We start from the raw sequence: 7,438 nt of genomic DNA, 5'->3' as shown, positions 1-7,438 counted from the left end.
ATAAATTCATAAAATGCATAGAATTATGAAGAAAACCAATATACTAGAATATTTTATGAAAATGTTTTTTTAAACGTATAGTGTAGTTGTCTTGACAGCCAGCTCTGTCACGTCAACACCTGTGGATAGCAATAACGTGTGTCCTAACAGCCTTCTAAGGAGTCGGTCTAAGAACTATCCTACTTTTTTTTTTTTTTCACTGAGCAGAGTTAGCCAATATGCTAAGCACTTTTATTATTTATTTATTTTTATTTTTATTATTTTTTATTTTCTTTAAGTTCTGGGACGGAACGTGCAGGTTTGTTACATAGGTATGCATGTGCCATGGTGGTTTGCTGCACCCATCAACCCATCATCAACCACACGCATTAGGTATTTGCCCTCCCTCCCCTTGCCCCCCAGCCCCCTAACTATCGTACTTTTGAAATACAATTTCAATTAAAATGATATTTCGAGATACCTGCAGCAAATTTAATGTGATATGAAAATATATGCAAATTTTTATTGTAGATCAAAGTATGATCAGTATTACTGATGCTACTTTGGTTTGTTGCATAGTCATAATTAAAGGAAATATTAAATTTTTGTTATAAGTTAGTAAAAAATGACACTTTTTTCCCATCTAAGTTTAACACCCCACTCCCCCAGTTATTTATCCATGGGGTCTTTTGGGAATTCTTGGACACCAGATTAAAAACCCCTGCAATACAGGATCCAAGATAAAAGGCATAATAATCAGTCATAAGCATCACTTTTTCCTAAATCTATCCTCAAAGGACATGGCAATAATAATTATCAACCATTATCATAATAACAGCAACAATTTCTTGAGTCCCTTCAGTATGTCACTTATTGTAATTAGTTTTACACATACTATTCCACTGAAATCTCTCAGCAGCCCTAGAAGGTATTACTTCTCTCTATTTTATAGACTCAAAGCTCAGTGGGGTTAAGTAATCTGTCCAAGGCCACATCTTTAGCAAATGAAAAAAACTGTAGCAAAAAAAAAAACACTGATTTGACTCCAAGTCGGTGTAACATGAACATGGTGTTTTCCCTGCTCCTCTCCTCTGCCTCATCTACCTGCTCTGCCACCAGGGCCCAGGGGCTAGAGTCTTCCTCCTATCCTACACTGGCACTCAGATACTCCACCCACCTAATGGGGACTTTGACAGGCCCCTGAGAGCCTTAGTCATCCCTATCCTAGAGCCTAAGTTTGAGTGACTCAACATTTCCCCTTGTTTGTGAATCTTTTAATAGCAGACATTGTCATCACCTGAAGGAAATAGCTTACACAAATTACCTTACACCCTCCTTAAGTTCTGTTTATAGCCTACGCTCCTGGTTTGTAATATTCTAGGCCTTTCAATTTGGCTGGAAACTCCCTCAGGGGTTGTATTAAAACAGCTCATTCTCACCTGACAACATTAAAACAATAAAAATTACTGTAGAATCTGAATCACTTGAACAGTACACGTGGCCTCTGAGTGTCAATTTACCATAGTGATCAAATTTACAAATACATTCCTACATAAAGGAAATCTCATGCATTGAAATCTCAGACAATTGATAGAATGCTACCTTTACCACAGTATGAGTTTCTTGTATGTGTGTGAGATCTTTTTTATTGTTTTCTCTGACGCTTACCCATGGTGAGAACAGGTATGGGATTTGATGCAACTTTTCAGAAAAGCCATTTGGTGATCTGTGTCAACAATATATAAAGCCTACACATCCTTTAGCCAAGTATTTTTACTTGTAGAAATTTATTTTAAGAAAATCATCAAGGATGTTCACAATAGTTCAGTTTCCAGTAATAATTATGGGAGTATTGTTTGTAACACCAGGAAAAATGGCAAGAGCCTAAATCTCTGATAACAAGGAATTGGTTTGATAAATGTAGTCAGTGGCTGTTAAATCAGGGTAAATGTATGAACCGCACAACATTACATGAAAGAGAAAGTTTTGAAAATATAGAAAAGAAGGGTTCTATGTCTTTCTCTACTAGGTATATGTATATTATAAATACCATTTAAATATATTACTGAAAAGGAATTTCAATCAGATTCAATGTGATTTTTGTCTTGATTCATTTCGCTTATCTATACTTTCTGAAATTTCTACTATAAGCACATATTACTTTTAGAAATAAAACAAAAATGAGATGAGAAGAAAGATTCAGTCCTAAAATAATTCAGGGAGGAGCCCTCAGTCTTTAAGGGAAACTCCCCAGGTACGTAAGAAAACCATTGTTCTTGTGCTTGGACAGAGGAGTCATCCTACAGTAAATACAGGGGAATAATTATGCCTGTAATTAGGTGAAGGGATGGGCCAGGTGAGGCTGGCAGTAACCATAGGCTAAAAATATAATGGGGAGCCTATAATTTCAATTGCGTGTTTGGGAAATGTTAAGTGCACAGTTTCTTCTTAGACTAGCCACTAAGTAAGATTTTTACAAATATCAACCACGTATCTGTTTTCTGTATTTTAAAACGAAATGGCATACCTTTACTTTGAACATTGGCTTTTTATCAGGGCTTTGTGTACTACAGCTTGGATTTTCCTTATTTTAATTTTCTCTGCTCACTGCAACCTCTGCCTCCTGAGTTCAAGCAAGTCTCCTGTCTCAGCCTCCCAAGTGGCTGGGATTACAGGCTCATGCCACCATGCCTGGCTAATTTTTGTATTTTTAGTAGAGACAGGGTTTCACCATGTTGGCCAGGCTGGTCTCGAACTCCTGACATCGTGATCCTCCCACCTCAGCCTCCCAACGTGCTGGGATTACAGGTGTGAGCCACCCTACCCGGCCCTCCTTCTCTTAACATTAAATAGTTTGTGTACGCAAGTCCTGGCCAATTTAGACACATATTTTAATTATTGTAGTTAAAGAAGTCTACTAGGTTTTTCTGGAGCTAGATTTCATGTTACTTCCTAGAATCAATTATTTGCTCTCATTTCTCTCTCTCTCTTTTTCTCTCTTTCTCTCTCTCTCTTTCTCACACACACACACACCCACACACACAAACACACACACACACACACACTTTCCTAATATACAGCAATTAAAAAGAACAAACTACTGCTGCATGAGACAACGTGGATGAATCTTGTAAATAATGAGAATCAAGGCCAGGCGCTGTGGCTCAGGCCTGTAATCCCAGCACTTCGGGAGGCCAAGACAGGTGGATCACCTGAAGTCAGGAGTTCAAGACAAGCCTGGCCAACATAGCAAACCCCATCTCAACTAAAAATACAAAAATTAGCCAGGCATGGTGGTGCATGTCTATAATCTCAGCTACTGGGAAGGCTGAAACAGGAGAATCGCTTGTACCCAGGAGGTCGAGGTTATAGTGAGCCAAGATGGCACCACTGCAGTCCAGCCTGGGTAACAGAGCGAGAATCTGTCTTAAATAAATAAATAAATAAATAGACTCAAAACAATCTCTCCTCCCTCCCTGCCCCCCAGTTCTGGATGTAATCTCAGCTAATGCAGCTAACTCCTTGTGACAGAGACAGTAGATCTCTTATGAACATTTCACACACAGATTTTCGTATAGGAGCAATGATAGTTTCTCAAGAGGTGCCATTTCAAGTACCTGTGATCAGTCGTTGCAGCCTGCAACTAGAAAGCTCTGTGTCAAGCATTACACTAGCTACTAATTTTCACCACACCCCTCTTTGTTACATGTGTACAGATATCCTTGATTCGTGTGCAAGACTAAGGGCCAATTGAAATGGCCACTACTGTCTCAGATGATAGATGATATCCATATAATAAACTGTCATATATTCAGTACATGAAAGACTCCCACAAATATTAAGAACCCAAACCATCTACTCCCTTCTCCACCAAGACTCACATAAATTGGGCAAGGAGAATCGAAACCATAAACTGCTCCACAGCTTACTGTTAACATTCTCATGATTGTATTATTCCATACTCTTCTTGAGCACAGTTTTACTATTCCAGGAGACTCTTTCCTAAGCAAATAACTTTATTATTTATCATTGGGATCTCTGAAAGATCCACCATCTCCTCAATAGAAAACATCAACAGTTTATATCTCAAGAGCCTTTGAACCCCCTACCTCAAAGTCCTGCCTTGCTGTTTCCCCCAGTCTTAAACAATCATATCATAATCTTTACTGAAGGCTTCCTGTCTTTGGGTTTCTTTTTTTTTTTTTTAACACCATGACCAAATAGTATTTATTTCAGGTATCAAAGTCTGGTTCAACATTTGAAAATTGAGTAATGTAATCCATCACACCAACAGGGTATAGAGGAAAAATCACAGGATTATATCACCAGATACAGAAAAAGTATTTGACAAAATTCAACACTCTTTAATGATAAAAACTCCCAGCAAGCTGGAAATAGAGGAGAACTTCCTCAACTTGATGAAGAACATCTATGAAAAAGTAGCTAACATAATACTTAAAGGTGAGGAACTAGAAACTTTCCCACTAAGATTGTGTACAAAGCAAAGTTATCTCCTCTCACCATTCCTTTTCTTTTTCTTTTCGTTTTTTCTTTTTTAAGTTTTTTCATTATTATTTTTATTTTTTATTTTTATTTTTTGTTATACTTTTAAGTTCTGGGGTACATGTGGGGTACAATGTTCTGGGAACAAAGAGGGGTATGGTAGGAATTAGTAGCAAGTGGAATGTTTGAGACAGAGCCTTCTAGTTGTAGGCTACAACTAGTGAACATAGATATCTTGAAAAAGCACCTCTTACAGAAATGTAGTGTTGTTTCTATACAAAAACCTATGTGTGATTCCTTTGAATTCATTGACATGAAAAATAAATAAATAAATAAAAATAAAACACAAAACTTGTGTGTGAAATGTTTCAATGGGGTAGAATAATATCCATCATTCTATTGATGGACATTTGAGTTGCTTTCAGGGATCTTAGCTGTTTTCAGGGATCTTAGGAAATATGCTGCTGTGATCATTTTTGTACATGTCTTTTGGTGCATTCGGTGCATATGAGAACACATTGATTTTTGTTTGTTTGTTTGTTTGTTTGTTTGTTGTCAAGGAATCAAACTGCTAGTGGAGCTTCTTTTGTTTTGCATTAGTTAGCATCCCAGAGTTCCCAGAGTTTTCCTCTAGCCTAGCACTCTCAAGGTTTGGCTCATCTCTTCCTGCCTGGGGGACTTCCAGTCACTCACTGATTCAGTATTTATGGATTGCTCATTGCATGTCATGCACTGCACAAGGTGCTGAGGACACAGCTGTGAACAAGATTTTCCAGGCTCTGTGAGAGCAGAGACCTTGACTGTGTTGCTCACTATTGCATTGCCAACTTCTAAAATAGTGCCTGGCATATAGTAGGTGCTCAGTAATCCAGGGTCAGCAAACTATGGCCCACGGGACAAATCTGGTCTGCTGCCTGCTTTGTCAATGGAATTTTATGGGAATACAGCAACACTGATTTGTTTACATGTTGTGTATGGTTGCTTTTCCCCTATAATGGCAGAGCTGAACAGTTGACAGAGACTACATGTCGCATAAAGCCTGAAATATTTATTCTGTGGTCTTTTGCAGGAAAAGTTTGTTTCTAATGTAGCTGGCTATTTGCCTAGATAAAAATGGATACTTCTATTACAATGGAAAAGGAGATAAATGTGTATTTTTGTTAATTTTATACTTATGATAGAAGTTTTCCAATATATTTTTTAAAATAAAGAAGTAAAGAGGGGAGAAACTGAGCCTGATTTACCCACCACCCAGCTAGAAGAACATATGAGTTTCCTAGGGCTGCCAAAACAAAGTCCGACAAACTGGTAGGTAGCTTAGAAAAACAGAAATATATTGTCTCATGTTTCTGGAGGCCAGAAGTCTGAAATCGTGTCAGCAGGCTCATGCTCCCTCTGAAGGCACTGGGAAAGGATCTGTTACAGACCTCTCTCCTAGCTCCGGGAAACGTCAGACATTCCTGGGCTTGTAGATGGTCATCTTCTCCCTGTGTCTCCTCACATTGTCATCCCTCATGTCTGCCCCTCTGTCCAAATTTCTTCCTTTTTATAAGGACACTAGTCATGTTGGATTAAGGCTCACTCTAATGACTTCGTTTTAACTTGATTACCTCTGTGAAGCCTGTATTTCCAAAAAAGGTCACACTCTAAAGTGTATGGACCTCAACATGTCTTTTTTAAGAAGACACAACTCAACTCATAACAGAGAAAGAGATAGCAGTCTCTGAGACCTCAGTAGCATCTTCTGAACTAAACATGTCTTATGAGATGCCCTTGAAAAAATCTGGGAAATAATATATACCAAATAAATCTTCCCAAAGATTCACTACACACATGGACCTTCCACTAGCTCTGAAAAGTCTTGTTGTAAAAACCTATTTAACTCAAAACATCTGAATTATTTAACTATGAGACTGTGGGGCTACAGCTTTGGAAAGAGAATGAATAGCAGATGTAAAAAAAAAAGCACAGAGCTGGAAACATAGCAAACACTCATTAAATGATAATAGGTGGAATTCAGAAGAGTACTTCAACCACAACCAAAAGCTTAGGATGACAGAAGAGAATTCATTACATTATTAGCTGCTGCCTGTTCAATGGATGGGAACACGGATACGCTTTGTCCGTGTCTTCTGCACTCAAACAGGTCTGCAGGGCTTCTACCCTGTTGTTCTTGCTCCAATTCTCTAGGAAAATACTATGTGTTCTTTAAACAAATCAGCTACCTGGGTTTGTAAGGGGAGTCCTGATTTCCAATGTCACAACTTTGGAGAAAAAAAGTCCTATTGTAGCTGACTTGTAATAGTCTTCTCTAAGTGGGAGAGACAATAGAATTTCAGAGATAGAAATACCACTCAGTATTTCTTAATCCCACTATGTACAAGGATACCCAAGGATATCATAGGGTATCCTTGTACATAAGTGTTGGCAATAGTATATTTCACCTACAATCCCCTGCAGAGGTTGAAAAGAGACTTCCATGTACATTTGCCTATGCATCCTTTTATGCATGGGAGTAGAGGTATGGGGGGCAAGGACATGCTGTGGATGAGGGGCACACAAAGCTTGAGGTTGGAAAAAGACAGAAATGAAATGACATATTAGTAAATAGTTTCTGCAAAGGCAAGCTAGGTGATTCAGTCTTCAGTGTCCCTGGCCAGAGCATCAAGGTGCCCTGTGAGTCAGGCAACCTGAAAGCAATGAGGTGGGGTTTTTTTTTTTTTTTTTTTTTTTGGCCCAAAGAAGCATCACACGGCAGGTCATCGTGAGTCTCATTTTGCAGAGGGAGAGAAATATCCACATCCACTTTGTCAGGGCTTCTTATGCATGTGAGGGCATCAGGGTTTCATGGTTGTAGAGCCATGCCAGGTGGGAGAACTGGGCTCAGGTACAGAGAAAAAGAATGAGGAGGGCTGCAGAGGCTCCCTGGGTCCTCCTTAACCACCACCCTTTCCAT

Source organism: Gorilla gorilla, chromosome 2 (assembly GCF_029281585.2).
Source record: "Gorilla gorilla gorilla isolate KB3781 chromosome 2, NHGRI_mGorGor1-v2.1_pri, whole genome shotgun sequence".
NCBI classification, from domain to species: Eukaryota; Metazoa; Chordata; class Mammalia; order Primates; family Hominidae; genus Gorilla; species Gorilla gorilla.
The sequence above is the reverse complement of the archived record's forward strand: the minus strand, read 5'-3'. Positions refer to the sequence as shown.